The sequence below is a fragment of the Phaenicophaeus curvirostris genome, chromosome 1 (assembly GCF_032191515.1).
Source record: "Phaenicophaeus curvirostris isolate KB17595 chromosome 1, BPBGC_Pcur_1.0, whole genome shotgun sequence".
NCBI classification, from domain to species: Eukaryota; Metazoa; Chordata; class Aves; order Cuculiformes; family Cuculidae; genus Phaenicophaeus; species Phaenicophaeus curvirostris.
Window position 1 is genome coordinate 177,435,308 of NC_091392.1, and position 22,965 is coordinate 177,458,272.

The window sequence follows — 22,965 nt, forward strand, 5'->3', positions numbered from 1 at the left end:
TATCTGAATTTAGACAGCCAACATATTGAACAAATAATATTTTGATGCGATGAGTCCTCCGATCTCACGAAGAAGAATTTCCTTTAAATTAGTACAAAGTAAATCACTCAGGTTTGCCATACCCCAGACCGAGCCTTTGTGCCTTAATTACAGGAAGGAAAATGAACAGAGGAACCTTGTTTTCTGTAATGCTGTGTCCACAACCTCAGGCAGCCTATTGAGGACACCAGTAACCTGGTCTGCAGGTGACTGGGTCATCTCCATCCCCATTTGGTTTCATTTTGTGAACAAAACAATGTCCCGTAATAGCCTTGCCCCATATTTTCCAGACAGCTGTCCCTTATTACTTTTCAGGGTTTGTGGCTACCATAGGAATAATGCACTTTCCAAGGTGGATAATAAAAACTACAAAAGGATTCAGCTCCAGATGGGTTAGAAAATTGATGCCTTTGCCTCCACCTTGCAGGCATTAACATTAAAAAGCTTTCTCAAGAAAGAGGAGGTTAGGATAGACGAAGGAGAACACAGAGGGAAATACTAATGAAATGTAAGCATAAATGCTATTAATAAATCACAGGCCCAGCACATAACTCCACACAGTAATTCCCAAAAAAGACAGTCCCAATCGATAATATATACATAACTCTTCTGAATCTGCCTATTTGTTTTTGAACAGTATGGAACCACTCCCTAATTTTAACGTGGTGTCCAATGACTCTTTGTACTATGTAAAGTACACAATTTGGACCTGTTGACTTCTCTAATTAGTCTATAAATACTTGACTTCTACCCACTGCTTTGGTAAGTGTGATAATTGCTGGGGAAAGGCCAAAGCATTTATGGTCAATCAGATGATGAGAAAAGGAATATGGCCCTTTCAGTGAGTAAAATGTAAGGCATTCTGAGGTAAGGCAGAAGCTATTAGCAGGATCAATACTTCTCCTAGTACCTTAATAAATCATTATATCAAAGAACAGTTGCAGGATGAAGAAAATTCATTCTACCAACGAGGATGCTTCCAAATCAGCAAATAAAACATCATTTAAATTACAAAGACCTAATTGGTGTACAAAGGCAAATGGCAGGCATAGAATACAGCCCTCTGATGCTAGGCATGTAAGCATTTTGAATCATTAGTGAAGGAAGAAAAGCAGAAAGACAAAGAAACAGCTATGCTAAGAGCTCCACAAGCATAATTTGCAAACTGGTAAATATGCATGAACCCACCACGCTGTAGCTGACTGATGACACCATTTTTGGTGTAGGTATCATAGGTGGTAGAAACAGAAGAGCACGTGGAAAACAAGATGGGCTTTGGTATTTTTACTATTGTACTGAAAAGAAACCCCTTGCTATTATTTGCACAGAAGCTTTTTCCTCCTTTTCTCCTTATCTAGCCAAGAAAAAGCTAAGATTTATAAACATTAGAGTGAGAGAAGGGAAGAAATATTCTAATGGCTACTTTCAAGAAAGGAAACTTCCCTCAGCAGACACTGCATATCACTGCTTACCTGACAGAGCTACCATCACACATAACCATATTGCCCTCTTGGCCACACAACCAAGAAGGAAACTCTAAGTAGAGCTAACTGGAGTTCTGTCCAGTTAAAGACTGAAGGGCCATGATCATGTATATGACCTGCACAGTAGGTAACACTCCTAGTACACATATATGTCCGTGAAAAGAATATAAGGCATGCCAAATTACTTCATATGCTGTTGCAAACCTACACATTGCTACAGAGCACACTAATGCACAGCTTGTGAGCAGCCACCAATATTTTTTCTGGAAATACCAACTCGCAACACTTCTGATTTATGGTGTTACCTTTCAATCTAATAGAAAAATGATGAAACCTAGTGGGGAAAGAGTCACTAGAGTAATAACACCATGAGTTCCCAGCAGGTGAAAAAAGTAATATAGTGTTGTAACCTGTATTAGGGATTTTTCTTTTGTTTGAATCATCTGGATCTAGCTATTTATTGAAGAGTTTATATAAAACTAAATGCTTCTCATTCGTTTAGTCACTACTTTTGATCCCAGTCAAGACCATGGAAGCTTGTTCCTAATTTATTCAGAAGCAACAATTGTAGTCTTTATGAAGGAAAATCAGTCGTGGAAGGAATTTCTCTAGTTCATTTTTCACACAATTTTAAGTCCACATTTTGAAGGTCATCTGTTATATGTCTGGAAAACTGACATCTCAAGAAACTAAACAATATATGAAGAGGAGGGGCAAATGAGCATCCTGTTGCTACATGATAGCTCTTCTCTCCACTCCAAGCCAGCAGTGATCTTACCTGACTGTCAAAATTCTCTGGAAAGGCAGGGTTTTGGCCACATGTAAATTGACCTTACAGCGTGTTGGCCACACATGATTTCACCATATGTCTCGATCTGTGAGTTAAATGCATACATAAAAATTAACAATGTCCAAATGTTTCATGCTCTGAACTCTCTACATAGATGTATTTATTTTCTCAAACTGTAATTTATTCCAAAAAGTAAAGTGGCTCAGTGTCTCCATAGTTATATCTTGAATCAGTTTATTGGCTGATCCTTCTGTTGTAGAAAACGTATCAATCCTGCTTTACAGAGCATATGCCAACTTCAGCAGTAAGTAAACTGCGATAGTTTGTATACTTAACTGCCTATAGGCCTCCCAAGGGGTTTTCTTCTGTTCCTGAGGAGATTATGTGGTCTTCCCCTCATCTCATGCCCACTAACACATATGAACATAATCCCTCAGCTACCATCTCAGGACTCTTAAAAAGCAATCTGAAATACTCTTTTTTCCTGTAACGCAAAGTATTAATTTTTGCTTGGCATTTATCAGCTTTGTAGACTGTAAACCACTCAGGGACTACTGACATAGGGGCTACTCCTTTTTGTTTACTATGTCCTTAATGGCCTAATGGCATTATCAGCTTTATTAATCAAATAATGAGAAGCAGAGAGAGGCTCACTGTGAGCACAACCCAAACTTTAGTGATCATGGGATCACAGGAGGAGAGGTAATGGGAGTTCATGTACTCTTTGAATTCTAGTATCATCAACCTTTTTTTTCTCCCAGTGCAGTAAAAAATACGCACTAACTCTTCAAACAAATAACCAACAGCTATTGGGATGGCAGTAAATGGATTCAGTGAAGATTCAGGATTTTCTTATTCTAGTCAGCCTGAACAATTAATTAAGAGCCTCCTTGTTTGTCATTAATTTTGTTGCCATAGTAGCCTCTATAAATGCTTTCGAAGAAACAAGGAAGATTTATCTTTCTCACTCCAGATCGTCAGAAAATGAATGATTTCACATTCATTTTTGTTTCATTATGACAGGTAAAGCACAGTGAATCATTACAACAGGGTCTTTTGAGAAGGATAAGGTGTCAGTTATCTTAAAAAGCAATCTTAAAAGCAGACCCAGAGATTAAAAGGGAAGTGCCACTTCATGCAAACAAAAATACTTGCTCCAAAAGGAACATTAAAAAACGACGACATAAAAGAAAAGAGTTTCTAGATTTTTTTTAACTCCAGTTAAGTATATTTTGCTTGGACATAAATACTTCCATGCACCACTTTTTGCTCAAAATTCGTAGCTCATGAAAGACCAAGGAGGAAAAACATTGTAGGAGTGTTTCCTACAGAACAAAGTTAAAATGAATTAGTTGAAACAGAGGGATTTTTCATCCACTCTAAGTTGCTTGCATTGTAAACAGAACAGCAGCCCACAAGGGAGAAGTAAAGGGGAGGTACATGTCTGCAAACTAAATGCAGAGTAAGTTCTGGCCATCATCATGTGCTAAGGGTTTGGACATATTTAGAGAAGCAAAAGCTGCAACCTGCAAATTGGATCAATGTTTCTTGCCTGATAAATTCCGGGAGGGAGATAACGGGTCAATTATTGGAAAAGATTGCTGTTGCCTTTCTTCTAGAGGATAAAGTGACAGATTGTCTTAGAGCAGTAACTGCTCTTTGCTTCTTCACAAAACTGTGCTTTCAAAATGAGAGTAATTTCAAACATTCTCCAATCTATACTCTGTCTCAGTTGAAGTGGGAAGCAGGAAAGAGAGCATGGCAACATAGCCAAAGTACTCAGACTTCTTTGATGAAGAAGCCAGTAATAATCCCAGGTGCAAAATGCTCTGGTCACATCAGTCAACTTTTTTTCCACCAAGGAAAACAAAACAAACACGAAGGCAATTGGACATGTTCCCCATTATAATAGTCATTTCCTACAGCCAAACCCAACTGTCCTTGAATATTTCTATACTATTGGCACCCAAAGTAATTGATTCAACTACAGACCATAGCACAATTAAATCTTATTGAGATCAAATTGCTTTGTTCTTTACCTCACCACTTGAAAGCAATATGGCATCTCCATATTGCTAAAGGAGTATGAACACCAAAGTACTGGGAAGATCATGCATCCATGAAAGCTGTGCTGCCACAAATACAGAATGGCATCAACAACATGCAAAATTTCCAATTTTTTAGTGAAAATTTTCCCAGTAGTTATCACATGCATTTTTTTATTGTTCAGTTTTGGGTGGATAGGGCAGTTTTTCTCCTGGGACAGGGTTCTATAAGCTACCAAACTGTGCAGATAAAATGTGTAGAAATAAGGCAAGTAGAAATGTGTAGAAATAAGTAAGCAGGGATTTGCCTCTGTGATAACAACACTGTAATGGGGAATTTAACCCCCTAGATGTTGTTGAGCAGACCAGGGCAGTGCTCTTGATCCATTTCCCTTACACCACATTCCCTCAGCTACCTCAGTTCAAGCATTTCCCTGGAGACGCCCAAAACCATACTGGGTCATTAAATAAAAATAAAATAATATAACCATAACAACAAAACAATAATTAATAATAATAACAATAATAACAATTTAAAATTGTTCTTTTAATATGAATAATTTATCAGATTTAATTTAGAAAGAATATGCTGAGCCACTATGCATTGCCAAAGGGAGGTTAACCTCTGTTGATGAGTGTGGAAATGAGAGCTCGAAGGCAGAATTCTCAGGTCTGTATAATATAGTAGCAAAATAATATAAAAATGCAGTCTAAGAGCAAACAGCAGGTATCATTTTCGTTCTTTCTTGTCATTTTTAATGGAACCTCTACTTGTCCAAGTATTACACCTTTAGTAGCAGAAACGGGGTAGTAATAAATTTGAACCAACTTTCAAGTCACCGTCAAAGTTGGAGACAAGTCACAAAACTGATTCGTAATCTCATTACTAGAAGTTTAATGAAAACCAGCAGCCAGACAGCAAAGCAGGACACAAACTGATGCCTACAGAGAGGAAGGAACACAGAACAGACAATGTAATGAGGGAAAAGCCAATGAGCACATGTGGGCAGACCTGCTAGATGGCAAGGATGTGCCTCCACAGCACTGGCTGCCCGTTGTCTGCAGGGCCATAAACCAGGAAACTGAGGTGGGATTTTTAGGGAACAGGGAAAGTTAATCCATTAAAAAAGGCTTCCTCACTGCTCACAGAGCAATCTGTTCCCAGGGATCTGTTGGGCAAAGCCTACTGCAGTACATAGCTGCATGGTGCAGGTGCTGACACCAGCCTGCGGAGCCCACACTGAGCAAATTCAGGTTTATTTTGCTCTGGGCTGGATGCCACTGGAAGCCACATAAACTTACTAGCAGTACTGAAGCAAAGTTAACTGCACTGAGTCAGAGTTAATAAGCACTGCCAATCATAGCAATTTATTAGCTTGTCAGTATCATGCTAACTGTGCTACACAGCTTCTGGATGGCTTGGAAAATAAGCAGAGAGAACTCCAGTAGAGAGCTGAGTGTTGGTAAACCCTTATCCATACAGCTGTGGCTCTCACCAAGCACCTGAATCCTTGTGAAATGAAGTATAAACCAACCATTTCAAACTTTTTGGGAAATTTTACAGGAGGGAGTAGAGAAGGAGAACTAGGAAAGTAAGGAACAGATTCTGGACCATAGCAACACCTACTGAGTTCTCTACTGGGAGTGCCAGGCAAAAAACCTGTAACCCGAGCCTATATCTAGAGGGCCTGGGACTGCAGAGCAGAACCTAGGCTTGATCTAGGCTCCATAGTCTTGAGTACCTCAAGCATTCAGTTGTGAGACAAGACTTTGAGCAACCTGATCTAGTTGAATACGTCGCTGCTCCCTGGGTGGACAAGATGACCTTTAAAGACCCCTTTGAACCCAAACTATTCTATGATTCTATGAGTCAATCATAACCTTAGGTCCAGTATTGGGTTCCACATTTTAAGGAGAGCGTGACCAACTGACAGTGAGTACTCTACAAAACACGAAAAAGTATTGAAGTAATAAATTGTTGTCTAACATAAAGAATGCTAGACTTAGGGAAAATATGACAAAAGGACTTGAAAATATTAAAGATGGTTGCAAGGCAAAAGGCAATAATCCATTCTTGCTCATTGAAAGTAGGACAGAAGTAACTTGGAGGTTAAGAAAGGAAAAGAAAAGCTTTCTAATGGCAAGGAAAATTAGGCCTTTGAATGAATTGCTCATCAGTGGAGGCCTTCAGAAATGGGTCAGCCACAGCTCTGATGGGGAGGGTCAGCACAGCTGATGTTGAAGCAGGGCCCTCAAGCTACTTGCTAATTTTCTATTATTCTAGGAAAAAAACTTGTGACTAGTTAGCATGAGATTTCTTTTTTTTTTAGTTATAGCATATTTTGGGCAGTTACCTTTTCCTTAGTTAATTTTTAATAGTCTTTAGAGTCTTCTGAAAGCTCAAAGCTAGAGTAGCTTGACTTAAGATAATCTTTTATCTCTCTACTTTCATTTTTGCTGTTTGAGCAAACTGCCTGGTCATGCTTTCCTCTGATGCTTATAAAACCTCTTAAATACAATAGTCAGTGGTTGGTTGTTGTTGTTTGGTTTTCTTTCCCACAAGTGTTATTGATGACATTAAGTAGGAACACATTTTTTCCTGAATAGCTGCCTACAGCCATGATTGGACCATTTATTCTATAGAGGCAACCAACTCATATTAATGTTGATGTGAATTCCTTTAAGTTCTGCTTTTTGTTTTTTCTCTTGTGGTATCTAATAATCATTTTATCTATATCTTCCCTTTTCTGAAATGATAATTGACCCTAAAATCTGAGTCCATCTGGAGCAGTATATCTTAGGACTATCAATTCCAAAGTGCCATGTGTGCTACAATTCAGCTGAGAAAGAAGGATAAAGCTTTATCAAATTCAAGTCTTTGTCTTACTGTTATTTATGATATTGACTGGAATTTGCAGGGGTTTGAGTTCTGAAGATAAACAGAGGTTGCTCCTGAATTAAGCTGGTGTCAAAGAGTTTTTACAAGACTGGCAACAAGGAGCTGAATAATCATCACAGGCAACTTCTAATAGTGATAGCGTTGCAAATACATTCATTGCAAGATCAAACTCACCATTATTCTGTCTCACGTACACAAATCCAAAAAACGTCTTTAATGTTTACTATTTGAAGTTGTAGCCTTTTTGCATACTTTGGCTAAAAAGCAGGAGAGAAGGACATGAGCCTGACAACGTTGTGCTGGGCTGCGGCGGAAAAAAAAGGAAAGGATTTTTTTATAGCTGTTCATCTTGGTTGGCACTTGGCTATCTAAACACTCCTAGTTTTTTTTAAGTAACAAGATCTGCAAGTTTCTTTGCTGTTTCTGGAGACTTGGACAGTAGCAGTGGCAATGGATTTCTCCTTTTCTCAACTAGAGAAGATGTTTTAACTGCCTTTTAGAAGTGGCATCAATACATATCTTTCTGTCTAGGGAAACAGACTCTCACTGGAACTGCAGCTCATGACTTTTATCTTGTTGTGACACCTGCTTTGGTCAAGGGGATTACTGATTACTCCTCCAGAAAGGTGTCAATATTGATGATGTTCAGCTGAGCAGCTGTGCTCCTTCTTCTATTATTGTTATTCATGATGTGTGACTGATTCTTCTGAGGGTCTTAGTAACAGGAAACTTAGCAGCTCTTTGCTGTCTTTCTTTTAAAGGGACCTGAACGGACAATTATTGTTTCTGAAATGTGCTACAGCCACCATTTCACTTCATCTATTGTTCAGATATGTCTGTGCAGCCAGAATGAGGACAATGAAAAAGCACAAGATGTTCCATTATCCGTATGCTGAGAGCTATCAGTTGCACACTTACTGTCTCCCCAGCAATGTCATTCATTACCTAGTATCATACTGAGTTTAAAGGACAGGAGAGAGAGAAAACGCTAGCAGTGATTCCACTTAGACAAAGCTGAGGCAAGATATGGATTGGAGTAATTTTAATTAATCATAATTAATTATTGAGCTTCTAAATTCTGGGCTTATTTTACATAATTTGTATCCATTTGAAAGTCATATTGACTATATTCAGCTTCTTAATGTTGGCATTTAAGTCAAGAAGTTAACAATGGTTAGAGTTAAGAAGTTATAGAAGGATACAGGTACATGGAAGGAAGATAGAAAAAATGGTTTGGGGATGGGATCTACAAATGAGTATTCTGAAAAATATATAAGCAAATGAAATCAACTATAACATAAGTAATTTTACTTTCTAATATTTGACAGATTACCATAAAGAAAGTTATATTCAGCTGTTCTCTATCTCCTCTCTAAATAAGGCACCAAATATCTTCCTATGGAACAAATAAATCATAACTTGGATTTCAGAAATACCCCTAAGTGCTGTGTAGCTCTGGAAGAACTCATCTGCTTTCCATTCTTCTGGGAAGTAGCTATGATTAAACAAGACGACATTTAAGGATGCTTCTGGGCTGTTCTTCCAGCAGAGGAAGCACTTGCTCCTAGAAACTCCTTGGGAACAACTCAAAACATAAAAGCCAGTGGAAGGTCCATCTGCTGTCTGGATTGGTTGGTTTGTTTTCCCTGCATCCATATTAATTTTAGTCTCTTGCAGAACTCTTGCTCTGACCACAGCTCTTATTCAGAAAAGTAAATTGTGATTTTAGTTTTTCTAATAATCACTTGTTCCTTGCCTTGCTTTGGGCAACAAAAAAATAGAGTTGGATGGTCACAGACCCTCTGATCGTCATTCAGAAATAACAAAATGCATATATGTGTTTATATCACTTAGCACCTACACCCCACAGGTCTTTACGAACTCACAGTTGTGTTTTAATTTCTCTTCTAATAAAATACAACTGTTCCTCCATGGCAACTTAGTGAAATTTACTTCCCCCATCCTCCCATTTAACTCTGCCACGTGTCCTTTTTGCATCTAGCTTATAGATTTTCTCCAGATACCAGGCTATTTGGCTTCCATCTGTTCAATAATTCAAATACATGCATCAAATGCACACATGGCATGTTTCCAGGTAGTAACATTCCCTCCCCTTTTTGCAGCCAGGTAATTGGTATATAAGTCATACAAAGAGAACATGTTCCTGTTTGCCTCCGCAGTTCTGGTCTGTGCATCAGCTTCCCCTGCTTCCTCTTCGCAGACCTCCACGCACCACATGCGAGGCAGCTGCCTCATCGCCCTCGCAGCCTCTGATGGGAGAGCTGAGCCATGAGCAAAGCCCAGTGGGATCGAGGGCTTGGCCTCTCTGGCAGCATGTCTTTAAGGGAGGCATGTGTATCTAATACAGCAGCCGCAGGGCTTTCCAGGTCAATGTGCAGCACTCATACAGAGATCAAAGGTATGGTTGCCATGCTTACATACTCGTGTGGAAAAGAGCACTCCCTAAGTTCTTCTCTCCTTTCTCCCTCCCTTCCATGACTTTCAACAGATTGGTATGTTGCCAGTTATGTTTTCATTACTGAAGATGCAGCAGAATAGCATTCTCTCCACCAAAACCCCACTAGGATTCTGCTCTGGGCAACCATGTGCGCAGGAGGCTGCAACAGGAGGGTAGGGGAGAGAAGCCCAGTCACAGGAGACAGGGGCTTCCCATCCCATGTGGCAGCCCATTCTCTTTCAGTGCTCTGAACCTTTTTCACTGCCTTTGTTTTTCTCTGCTTCCCCTAAAACTAAGACATGTAGGAATGCCAAGAGCAAAGGGTTGAGGAGATCCTGAGAGGTGTTTGGAGAGACCATTTAGTGACCCCAATTGAAATAGGTAAGAAACTCCAGCAATCAATAAATAAAACTCCAACAAAGCAACAACATATTAACAAAGATGTCAGCAAAAAGGAAACTTCTCTGAAGAATGGGTGAGGGATCATAAGCAGGAAATAAAAGAAAGATTAAGAAAACAAGAACTGTACAAGAGGAGGAGATGCTTATGAGAAAAAGCTACATGAATTTTGCAGCAAGAGACACAGGATAAATGCAAAAAACTGACCTGGATTAGGCAAATTATTTACCTAGACCAGTATCCTGTTTTCTTTCAATGTCAATACTAGATGCTACAGAGAAGTGGAACCTACACAACTGCAGAAGAAGCCTCAACCAAAGCACAGACCAAGGATCCGTGAGTTCAGCCTTCAGCCAGACAGCTGCTGCGTAATTGCTTTATTACTGTGTGATATGAAAAATATATCTGAGATGGCCTTCTTATTGATGTAAATATCTATTTCTTACAAACATTCAGTGCAATACCTTTTGACAATACCTTGGGGCAATTCTTTCCAAGGGAAAATGACATCTTTTATCTCCTTTTCAGTAGAAATGTCTTGCCTTTAATTTAATTGGTTTTCCTTTGCTTCTGCATTATAATGAAGGTGCAGCACAGCCATATCAAACTACTTTATGCCACTTAGTATACATATATCTAATATGTACAACTATCAAATTAATATTGTATTTATCCTCTTTTTAAACAACACAGTTGTAGTTTGCATGTATATCAAAAAGCCATTGTTCTTCAGGAATCAGACTTGTGAACAAGGAAACTTTTAAAATGTATTCTAGAGAAATTACTTGTCTAAGCTTTCTCTGCATTGTAGGTGTTGATTGTATTTGTATCAAATTCACTAGGACGCAGGCCCAACCACACTTTGCTTTGGTAAATCTAGCAGTAGCTCTTTGAAATCTTTGATGAGCCATGGTTCAAACAAATCTCATAGACAGATCTGGAAAGGAAGATCGTATAAAGCTTCTGCTGCAAGTAAAGGATTTGCAACCTAAATGCCAACACATGCAACAAGTTTTCTCCCTTTATCCTAAATGCCTTTCAGTGTTTGCACTTTTTTCTCCCGTCACCAAAGAAAAACACAAATTTTGCCCTAAGAGATATCAACAATAAAGAAAGAAAGAGTGCAGGCATAAAACTTCAGCACCACACAGATCATTCAACAGTTACGCAATTACTCTGAAGAGCTACTTATTTCTGAACACAGAGCTTTCACTCAATACAGGCCTGAGGCATCACAATCAGATCTGTATCTCCCATATCTCAACCAGTCTGATCTAGGACTCTTGCTCCTTAAGGAAGCTGTAGCCTTGTATCAGGTTTACATCTACGTTCAACCACTTTCTAAAGAATTTTGAAGTTGGAGTGGCATTAAAAACTATTATCAAATGATAATAATTTCCAAGAACGAATAAAAAGTTGTTTTGGATACTCCTCATTATCTAAATCCACCAGGTTTTATTTTTATTTAAGGTTTACAAGTCACTTTCTCTACAGAATTCCTACAGACTAATGGAATAGTTAGTGACTACACGGAAAAAAAACCCAAAACAATAATACCCAAAGTGCTCTCAGGTAAACCAAGCAAATGAAACAGCATATTCCAAACATGAATCTTGTTAAGAATTATTATTTAGGGACAGATACAACTCCCACAGACCCTCAGTGTGACCCAATAGCGGGATATCACCACCTAGATGTAAAATTTGATTCCCATTGCTTTTTCTGAGCCAATTTCTATAAAGATGCTGTTCAGTACTACCTTTGAAAGCAGCTAGAAATCTCTTTTTCCTCTGTTACATAGCTGCATAGAAAAACATATTGAAATGCAAGGGAGTGTTTTCTACCCTCTAAATCACTGAGATCGCAGGCTACAGTGCTTATAACACTATCGTTCTGTCTGACAAGGACATAGCATTTAGGTACAGACCCCTCACCATTCCCTGCCATACTGACACTACAGGAGTCGAGCCATTATTATTCTGCTTTTTTACAGACTCTTAAATATCAAGTTTATTTATTTATTTATTTCCTTAAACTTTCTATGAACCTGAGCTCCTCCTGACCCAAAAGCCCCAGTAATTCTGCTGACCCTTTGCTAACTGTGCTTTTTGAAGCACACACAGCTCTCTAGCTGTAGGACAGCCACTCACATATTAGCAACCTGGATGGAAGCAATCGATCGCAGGGCCTTTTAGGGTAATGCCGTTTCAACACATACTGAAAGACATAGCGGCAAGGTGAAAATGACTTACAGGCCCAATTCCTTCCTGCAGTTCAATTCTATAAACTGCAATCATTCACTTCAAAGGGAAGACTAATAAGTTACTCTACGTTTATACAACAGTAACAGAAGAGAGTTATAACCTAAACATTTTGCAGGAAACAAAAATAATTTTTAACAGTTTTTACAGAATAAAATTAGATTTTAATTTGGTTTGCATGAACTCGAGGCAAAAAAGTTAACAAATCTGCATGAGTCCACTTGCTGAAATATTCAGAATGCAATAGAGTTTACAGACCTGTATGAAGGAAGGTAACTTCTCAGTGGCCCCATCACGGCATTTCCAAAGGAACATTACAAATTCTCATGGCAAACCCTGCAGGAAGTGGAAATAACAGTTAAAACTAGAGGGCTTCCAAAGGGAAGGCAAATAAGATCAGCTGTCTCCTTGGATACACAATGCTAAAAGTCAGTGTAGAATTGGTTTAGAGGATGTTAAACAATTTAAACTACAGAAGCCACAAGATCCTAACAATTATTTAGAAATAACAAAGTCCAAGTTAAATGAAATATGAAGTACTAAGTTGGTTTTAAAGACTTGTTATTGAAAACAGTCTTGATAAAAATGCAATGAATATGTGGGACTGGATTGGAAAGAAAAGAAAAAAGAGAGAATACTGCACCAATTTATATTCCCTTTGAACTGTCTGTAATAGAGACCTTAAAGTGCATTTTCAAACATACAGCATATCAAAGAAGCAGACAGTTATTTCTAGCCATGGCACTTCTAGGCTTTTGGTAAATGAAACCAGAAATAGTCTAGTGGAACTATGAGGTGTAATAAAGCATTTACTGATGGATTCTGCCCGGCATAAGTAAACAATTGTTTTTTCCTTTAACTGAAGGGAAGAATTGCAGCAGTAAACAAATGCCTTGTGTCTTACATGAATTCTTCAAGAGAGTCAAAGCACACCTGCCATTTCACACCTCCTCCATGTACTATTCCAAGTCAAAATACAAGCTGCATTCACTGAGCTCTATCAGTTGCTGTGTTTTCAATTATGACAACCATGATACACAAGGAATGACGATAAACAAAGACACTAAAGCTTTCTGCTATAATCCCCCTGGAATCCACACCCGTTGTTGTAAGGATAATTATCTGGGTATTCCCAAGGCAAATTTTTGCAGTTTTCATATAAAAATCACCTCTTGCATAAGACATGAAATTTAAAATCATCCCCTTCACAGATATCATTGAGTCACTCCATTACCTCTGGGACAGATATAAATTATGCATTCTTTGATTCTCTTTAAAATTTCAGATGCACAAGGGGACAGAGAAGCATATAAATGGTACTAAAAATATAAGGCATTCAAGAAAGAAACAATAACTTGTATGGTATTAACTGCTACAGTGCTCTGAAGGCTCCCTGCCTGGTCAAGAAAAGCACATAAAGCACTGAAACATAACAGCAGGCTTGCATGCTAATGGCTGCTAGTGACAAGGACTCATTGAATGTCACTGCTTCACATACTGCGTACTGTTCATTTTTCTTATCTATGTGACCTCTCCTTTGAAATGACTGATGAAACTCCCATGAATTAGCATCTCTGTTTCTTGGCATTTGCCACCAAGAAGGCATTCAGTAACATCTCTACTAAAACAAATAAAGCAGGAGAAAAAAAAAAGAAATCATAATATTAACAAGAAATAGTCACTATGTCTGTTAAAGGATAGTCAGTGTGTACTGCAAAAGGATTGCTCCTCCAAAGCTTCTGCGTTAGGTTAGTTTTTACCTTGATGCCCTTTAAGAGTATTGGCCTGTCACAATACATGCATTCACATTTCAGACTTGGCCAACATTTTCATAATTGGTGTGAATAAAAAGGAAGAGCTGTTACTGCAAGAAAAAAAGAAATGTCTTTGTTCTAATGCCCCACTGCTATGATGACCTATTTCACACTAGCATCTGTTCTCTTCTGATGAACCACTCCAGATGTAAGCTGGCAAAGCAGCCCTGCAAGTATGTTACTGAGACGTCCACTGAGTGCTGCAGATGTTTCCTTCCATGCTTCATATTTAATGTGAGCCTGATTAATTTTTCTTTATTACTTCAACTACTTGGCCTGTAGACTTTCCTATGAAGTTTGCAGAATCCGAGATCCAATCTACAGCCATAAGGAGCAGCTCCCTTAGTGTAAGCAGGTTCATTACTGTGTGGAATAAGCAGCCAAAAGAGCATTGGCTTACACTGCCAAAAGAAACGAAAAATTCAGTAATCCATTATGCCTAAATATTACTTGCCTGAGGATTTAACACAGCACTCATTACAATTTCAAAATTACAGATGTTTGTAATATTCAGATGCATCAGCCTGACCAAAAATATTATGCCCATTCTCTGCCTCAAGCCCTTGACCCGAATGAGGTTAGTGACAGGGATATGAATGACTTGAGCAGAAAACGAAACACAAAAGTAGTTTTATCGTGAAGTACAATATTTCTTCTGTCACTTAACCATTTTTTTTTCTGCTCAAAATTACAGGGTAGACTACAAATCTTCAAGGCTAGCAGCCACTGCGACAGCCTAAGTGCCATTAAAAAGAATAATAATTTATGAGGCGCCTTGGTAGAATAGCAAAGGTCACAGAGAAGACTCCCCAGGGAGGAGGGGATGACAAAGGTAACTCGCCTACAGGAATGGCTTTCATCCTACCTAACACACAGTCACCTCATCCAAACAACAGTTCCCCTTTAAGTTAGCTATAAGGCATTGTTTACAAAATACACTTCTGAAAAGCTTAGCAGCTTGGCCACATACCCAGGGCCCACTGAGGTTCGACCATTTGCAGACCTCTTACAGATGACCACAGACTGATGCAGTTTCTCTTAAAGGCAATGTGAAGAGTTGGTATATATGGAGCCTAGTACGTGGTTGACACATTGATCCCAGGCAATTGTAAATTTGCACACCAGCCATCGTGCTACACAGCAGTTTGGGCTGCTTATTCTTGTCACATGTACAGCAAACTCCATCTTCAGCTGCTGCAAGCATGGGCAAAAGAGACAAGGATGAAGACAAGCAGGAACAACTCTTCCTGGCACAGCTCCACTCTCCGCATAATCATCTCTGGGCTCATAAAATACATATTAACCAGTGGAGAAGCTGGCTGCAAACCTTGGGTTAACTGGTAGTGTCTGCAGAACATCACAGCAATAAGAATTGCAACATGCAATACAAGACAATCTAATGCCTTCAGAAACGTGCGGTCATAACCATTTTGAAAACTGACTGTTTCCAACTCCTCCCACTTGGTTGTGGGAAGTTTCTGCAGTCAGATCAATGGCTGGCACTTGTGGGGGAGGTGAGATGTAATATTTGCCAGTCAAAAAGAAGTTATTGATTGTTTTGAGTACAAAGGATTATTTTTAATTGCTGCAAGACAACTACTAGACCCCATCTTCCTGGTATTTGATCCCCATGTCATGCCTCCTGGTTTATAGAGAGGTACTCCAGGACTGGGTAACCACTCAAGTAGATTTACGTATGCCAATCTTTAGGGAATTTCATCTATTTTTAAAATAAAACAATTTGCTGAAGGGGACCAGCGTTGCACACATTAATAAATCCGCATTCCCTGGCTCTGGTAGTCCCTGGGCCATCATCATGGCCAATGAAGCCTTCAGTTGGCTGTTCAGTACACAGAACATTTTTACAGTCTCATAAACACAGGCTGATGACAGCAGAATGTGTCTTTGGGAGAAGGAAGAGCAGAAGGTGGGCGGGAAGCAAACAGAAGGCGAGATGCAGCCAAACAAGCCTCTGATGGAAACAGCATCTTTTATCCTGCATATCACCTGCAGGAAGAAGGTAAAGGGAACTTGATGGCACAGGAATGCTGTGAACGCAATGAATAATTCAGGCAATGCCCCCTCCCGAGTGACAAATCCACCAGGCACACTGCCAGGGAGCCCTCCTGAACCTGGACGAGAAAAAGAACCATTTCCAGCATGTGCTTTGCCTAATGCTTAGAGTCACTTACGCCAGCGCGGCAGCTCTCTCTCAGTGCCAAGCCTTGGTGAACTCTATGTGTGGGGTTTTATACTCTCACATGTTGATTTTGTGTGCTTTGTCTTTCTTTATTAATTTTAAACAGAATGGGGGGGATGTAAATTCACCGTTGGGGATATGTCATTATTTGTTCAACATGCTCTATATAACTTTATCAATTTTGTATTGAATGGTGGATGTGCTTTCACTCTGGAGGGAAATGCAGGATAGTGAAAGGCCTTTCCCACAGCAGGGCAGCAGTGAGGAATGGGAGGTGATTTGTCTGTGTGTCTGTTCTGTGTGTTTTGTATGCTTTTAAGGATTTCTGAAGCTGAGGAACTTGTGCTTTCATTGACAGGCAGTTTCAGTGCCATGACCTACTGGTCTGAAGAGGCTGATTATCTTAATGTAGCATTTGTTATGCAAGTCATACGGCTTAGAGTACATTTTAAAAGCAGCTGATGATGCCTTTTTGCAGTGCAAGAACAGTATGTAAAGGGGAGAAATTAAAAAGCTTTCAAAATTAAGACTTATTTCCAAATAAGAGTAATTTTTTAACAGTACAAATGCATTAAAAAACACATGAACTACAAAAGAGTTGTTTGACATGGGTTTGCAAGGTTTAACTGTTGATCACAAGGTTTAATTCCGGGTTCATTGCAAAAATTGCCTCAATCAGTGTGACCAGCTTGACAGCCTGTCATTTCCACCCCTGCAATTCCCAGCCCCCTGACAGGCTGACACATGGCTTGGAGCATGCAGAGACACTCAATGCCCTGGCCTGCTGTTCCCTTGGGCTTGACGGAGACATTGGAGAGTGTGGCTTGCTTGTAGACAGCTCTTTGCTATCTACCTTTAATTCATACAGCACAGTTCTTCATAGCAAATCCTTTTGTTTCCAGACTCTTGGTCTGAGTATATCTTTCTTCACCAGTACCATGACAATTGAAAGAATTTCCCCGTACTGTCCTACTTAGTTTTCCAGAAAAATACACAGAGAAAAAAGATTTCATGCATCCCTCAATTTCCAGAGGCTCTCAAGTTACAACTTTTTCATAATTAGCTCTGACAGATGCTGGGAAATAGTAAACAGTGTTTTCCTATGGGCCTAGACCATTCAGATATGCTATCCAAAAGGCTATTGTTCAGTTTTTCATCACAAAAATTCTGGATTTCTTCACCCACAATTCTACAATGCAGAGGTAGAGAGTCTACTTGAGCTTTTGGAAGCCTCTGCATATCGTGGCTGTCCTTGCCCGTTCTTCTACAGACTTTCAGAGCACGAAGTCTGGGAGTTCACAGCTCCTTTTCAGCTCCTCCAGCACCCAGAAGGTGGAAGCCAGCCTTATGTTTACTGCCCGGGACAATCCAGATTAGGATTCCCCTGGACAGTTGACTTTTCTGTGACACCTCCATCCAGGGACCTGCTGCGGGAAGAGGGCTATGGGGTGAAGGCATCAACAAACAGCAATCTGGGGACAGTTCGCTGTATGAGGAAGTAAGATTATTTACATGGGCTGTCTAATGCTTTTGTTTGCCATTCCTCAGGAAGCTGTGACTTGGAGGACAACTAAACAGCCAGCAAAAGAGGTGTTTTAGTGATCAGAAGATGTCACAGTAAGACTTATAAATAAGGACTTCCTAGGATTTATACTGCTGAACAGTGTCTTACTGAAATTACTGCTCATAACAAATGAAATGGTGAATCAATTAATTACTTGTTTGAGTAAAACATGTTCTAGACTTTAAAAGTGAATTATGGACTTTCACTGCACATGTTTATGGTACAAGTCATTCTTTTCCTTACCTAGTGCAGGTGGTGCATGAACCCCTCGTGTGACTGATGGCATGGGCAGAAAGTGTCTGCACTGAGGAGTACGGTTCCCATTTTGAGCACCAGAGAGAGTGAAACTGCTTCAACCAAAAAATGAGTGAGGGAAATAGGAAAGAAAGGAGCTAGGGGGCTGCAGCTGGCTTTCATGAGCTCTGTAGGTCAGCACTTTTATAGCTGGATTTTGAACCAGCCAGAGCGAAAGAGGAAGGACAAGGTTTAGAAAGTGGCTTAAATCCAGTCAAGATAGTAACATACAACCCGTGGAAAACGTAGTAAATACTAGGTATATGTTGCAGCACACAATGCTAACAGCCTTTAATAAAGGCTAATGCAACGATACTTCCAAGCCTCCTTGCTGTGTTGCCAGCAGCCTGGGTGTTCCCAGAGATCAAATGCAGGCAGGCAGAGGGCAAGGAGTAAAGGAAATCAGGCAGCCCTACGTAGCTGTGAGTGTCTTGTGCAGGATCCTGCTTACTGTCCCCAAGCAAGGGGACAGGAGTCCGCCAGTATTCCATGTTGCTTGTCTATTAGCTGTGTCCACAACAAACCACAGGTCAGCAGCGTATTCTGTACCCAGTTTCTCTCAAAGGCCTCAGAAATACAATGTAGGGTACAATTCTGGATCTTATTCTCTGCTTCTGTTCATGACACCTTGACCTGTTCCCTTTCAGTGCCACTGTTTATGAAACTCTGAAGGGGAATTTCATTCAGCCATTGCCTCTCTTCACCCTGGAGAAGAGAAGGCTTAGGGGGATCTTCATCACAGTATTCCAGTACTTAAAGGGCATCTACAAAGAGGAGGCTCTCCCTTCACAAGAAGCCACATGAAAAAGACAAATGGCAATGTATATAAGTTGCACTGAGAGAGGTTCCATCTTGATAGAAGAAATAAGTTTTTATAGTGAGAGCAATTAACTATTGGAACAACCTCCCCAAGGATGTGGCTAAACAACCCCAGTTCTCTCAGCCGCTCCTCATAAGACTTGTTCTCCAGCCCCTTCACTAGCTTTGTTGCTCTTCTCTGGACACGCTCCAGAGCCTCAACATCCTTCTTGTGGTGAGGGACCCAGAACTGAACACAGTATTTGAGGTGCAGTCTCACCAGTGCCAGGTACAGAGGGAGAATAACCTCCCTGGACCTGCTGGACCTAGCTTAGCAGGAAGTGATTATCAGCCAAGAAGACCAACCGTATCCTGGGCTGCATCAAAAGAAGCGTAGCCAGCAGGTTGAGGGAGATGATTCTTCCCTTCTACTCTGCTCTTGTGAGACCCCACCTGGAGTACTGTGTTCAGTTCTGGAATCCCTAACATAAGAAGGATATGGTGCTGTTGGAATGGAGGGCTACAAAGATGATCTGAGTGCTGGAGCACCTTCGCTATGAGGACAGGCTGAGAGAGCTGGGCTTGTTCAGCCTGGAGAAGAGAAAGCATAGAGGAAATCTTATATCGACTTCCAGTACATTCCAGTATTCAAGGTCAGGTTGGATGGGGCCTTGGTCAGCCTGGTCTAGTGGGAGGTGTCTCTGCCTATGGCAGGGGAGTTGTAACTAGATGATCTTTAAGGTCCCTTCCAACCCTAACTATTCTATGATTCTATAATTCTAAATGTTGTATAGCACTAGCATGAACAGAACATAAACTGGGCCAAAAGTGGTATAAATTAATTGACTGCAGAGGCATTTCTGTAACCCAGTATTAAAAAGAAAAAGGAAAAAGAGTACTGTGATCAATTCAGTCTTTATCAAGACTAATCGTATTTGTGTCTTCCATCCAGACCAACAGCATCCTACGAATAAAATTATTCATTGTTCTGCAAAGCTGCATCTCCAGAACACAATACTGCAACATCCATATACATAGAAAAGAGACCACTAGCAGGAAGAATGAATTTCTAAGAGATAACAGGAAGATAGCGCATGTGCACGTGGGAGGAACAATAACTCCCTCAGCAAAGAGCCGTTTTAGTATTAAGACCATGAAGTCTGCCTGATACATGGTAGCAGCAGTAAGTCTAGAGAAAATAACAGCCTGAAGGAAAATGCTTTTATCAGGACTGCAAATGCTGTTACCATTAACAAAAGGAAACTTTGCGTTATCATGGGTTTTTTAGAGTGGAAACTGCAATACAAATTGAGTCCATATCCAGAGCTGATCATAGAGAGCAATGGAAAGCAAAACTTTAGTTTCTCCTTATTTTATTAAAGGAAGAAAAGAACAAGAATAAAAGAGGCTCTTCTATCAAGAATAGTGCTCAAAGCACTGGAACAGTTGACAAAAGTTTCCAATCAGTGTAATGATTTGGGAAATCTGCACATGAAATACAAATTCTGGTTGATATGTTAAGATATTATTCAGATGAGCAATACTCTGTCATTGATACTTTTCTGCCAACATGGATTTACTATGTGGACAAGACTGTCAAAAAGTCCCTTCTTTTGATACTGGTTTCTTGTACAGATTTACTTATAATAAAGTCTTGTCCTTGATCCAGAAAAAATTGTGCACTGATGGTATCAGAGGATCGATTTTATGCAGAGTGGATCAGTATTGAGCAGAGGAGGAAGTGGACTTTCGGACTGAACTGCCCTCTCTAAAACTAAGGTCCATAAACTAATCATAATTGAAAAATACTTCCAGCAGGGATATAAGCATTTGCTATGTCTGTATTTCTTTAAAATAATCTGATGGGACTGGGACCACAAAGTGATTTTTTTGTTGTTGGAAGAGGTTAACAACACAAATAAGGTTGAAAACTGCTGTCTTAAACTATTTAGAGCAGAGAATTTGGAAATACATTATGTTTTGGATTACAGATCAGAGGAATGAGCAATCGTTCTGGGGGTTCTCAGAGGTTAATTCTTACTAGATAAACTGTCGGGACGCAGATTTGCTGGAGCTTCTTGCTGGACTCCACTTTCACTCCCAGTCATTAAGTGTCACATAATTAAGCCTGGAGGGGGTATGTGTGCCAACGATGCTATACAACACGTTCTGCTTGAGATGAGAAGAGTCTTTCTGGCTATCTATCAGTAAGAGTCAGCGAGGACACTTGAGGGATTCTGCGACTCCAGGCCATCACAGTAATGAGAAGGCAGATGCCCTTAACAGAAAGAAGGATCATTATTTTTCTGAAAACTTTCCTTACCCACATCACTGGCCTGCTCACTTCCAGTTTAACAAGCTGTTCCTTAGGCAGAAATCAGTCTGACAGAGACATTAAGAAATAAAAGTATAATTAAGATCTGTTACGTTTTGGATGTGCCTTTGCCTTGTGACCACTGACTTTGGAATCTGCAACTAGTGGCAAAAAGCTTTCAGTGAAGAATAACTTGAATGAAATAAACAATCCCCCCGAAAAAACTCTGCACTCATGTATTAAAGGGTATCTTCCATCTTCCATCTACAAGAAGGGTCCCATCTACAAGAAGGGTCGCAGGGAGGACCCAGGAAACTGCAGGCCTGTCGGTCTGGCCTCGGTGCCGGGGAGGGTCATGGAGCAGGTGATCTTGAGTGCTGTCATGAGGCACGTGCAGGGGGGCTGGGTGATCGGGCCCAGTCTGTGTGGGTTCACGGGGAGCGGGTCTTGCCGGACTGGCCTGGTTGCCTTCTGTGACGGGGTGGCTCGGCTGCTGGACGGGGCGTGGGGCTGTGGATGTGGTCTTCCTGGACTTTGGTAGAGCCTTTGACACGGTTTCTCACAGCATTCTGCTTGAGAGACTGTCAGCCTCTGGCCTGGACAGGCGCACACTCTCCTGGGTGGAAAACTGGTTGGCTGGCCGGGCCCAGAGAGTGGTGGGAAATGGTGTGAAATCCAGCTGGAGGACAGTGACAAGTGGGGTTCCCCAGGGCTCAGTGCTGGGTCCAGCCCTGTTCAATGTCTTTATCAATGACCTGGATGAAGGCATTGAGTGCACCCTTGGCGGGTTTGCGGACAACACTAGGCTGGGTAGAGGTGTTGATCTGCTGGGGGGTAGGGAGGCTCTGCAAAGGGATCTGAACAGGCTGGACCGCTGGGCTGAGACCAATGGCGTGGGGTTTGGCAAGGCCAGGTGCCGGGTCCTGCACTTGGGGCACAGCAGCCCTGTGCAATGCTACAGACTGGGAGAAGTCTGTCTAGAAAGCTGCCTGGAGAGGGGGGACCTGGGGGTGTTGGTTGACAGCCGACTGAATATGAGCCAGCAGTGTGCCCAGGTGGCCAAGAAGGCCAATGGCATCTTGGCTTGTATCAGAAATGGCATGACCAGCAGGTCCAGGGAGGTTATTCTCCCTCTGTACTCGGCACTGGTGGGACCGCTCCTCGGGTGCTGTGTTCAGTTCTGGGCCCCTCACCACAGGAAGGATGTTGAGGCTCTGGAACAAGTCCAGAGACGAGCAACCAAGCTGGTGAGGGGGCTGGAGAGCAGGTCTTGTGGGGGGCGGCTGGGAGAGCTGGGGTTGTTTATCCTCGAGAAGAGGAGGCTGAGGGGAGACCTCATTGCTCTCTACGACTACCTGAGGGGAGGTTGTGGAGAGGAGAGTGCTGGCCTCTTCTCCCGGGTGGCAGGGGACAGGACGGGAGGGAATGGCCTCGGGCTCCGCCGGGGGAGGTTTAGGCTGGACATTAGGAAAAAATTCTTCACAGAAAGGGTCATTGGGCACTGGCAGAGGCTGCCCAGGGAGATGGTTGAGTCACCTTCCCTGGAGGTGTTTAAGGCACGGGTGGACAAGGTGCTGAGGAGCATGGTTTAGTGTTTGATAGGAAT

The 22,965-nt window shown here is 41.0% G+C and overlaps 1 protein-coding gene across 6 annotated transcripts in view; it reads right to left on the bottom strand.

Annotated features, from left to right (window-relative positions):
- ENOX1 (ecto-NOX disulfide-thiol exchanger 1) overlaps positions 1-22,965 on the bottom strand; it is a 297,335-nt gene that overhangs the window by 244,160 nt on the left and 30,210 nt on the right. For all 6 annotated transcript variants that reach the window (XM_069880861.1, XM_069880902.1, XM_069880891.1 and 3 more), the window contains exon 2: positions 12,634-12,711. The gene's annotated coding sequence lies outside the window, so the exon portion shown is untranslated. The remainder of the gene's footprint in view (positions 1-12,633; positions 12,712-22,965) is intronic.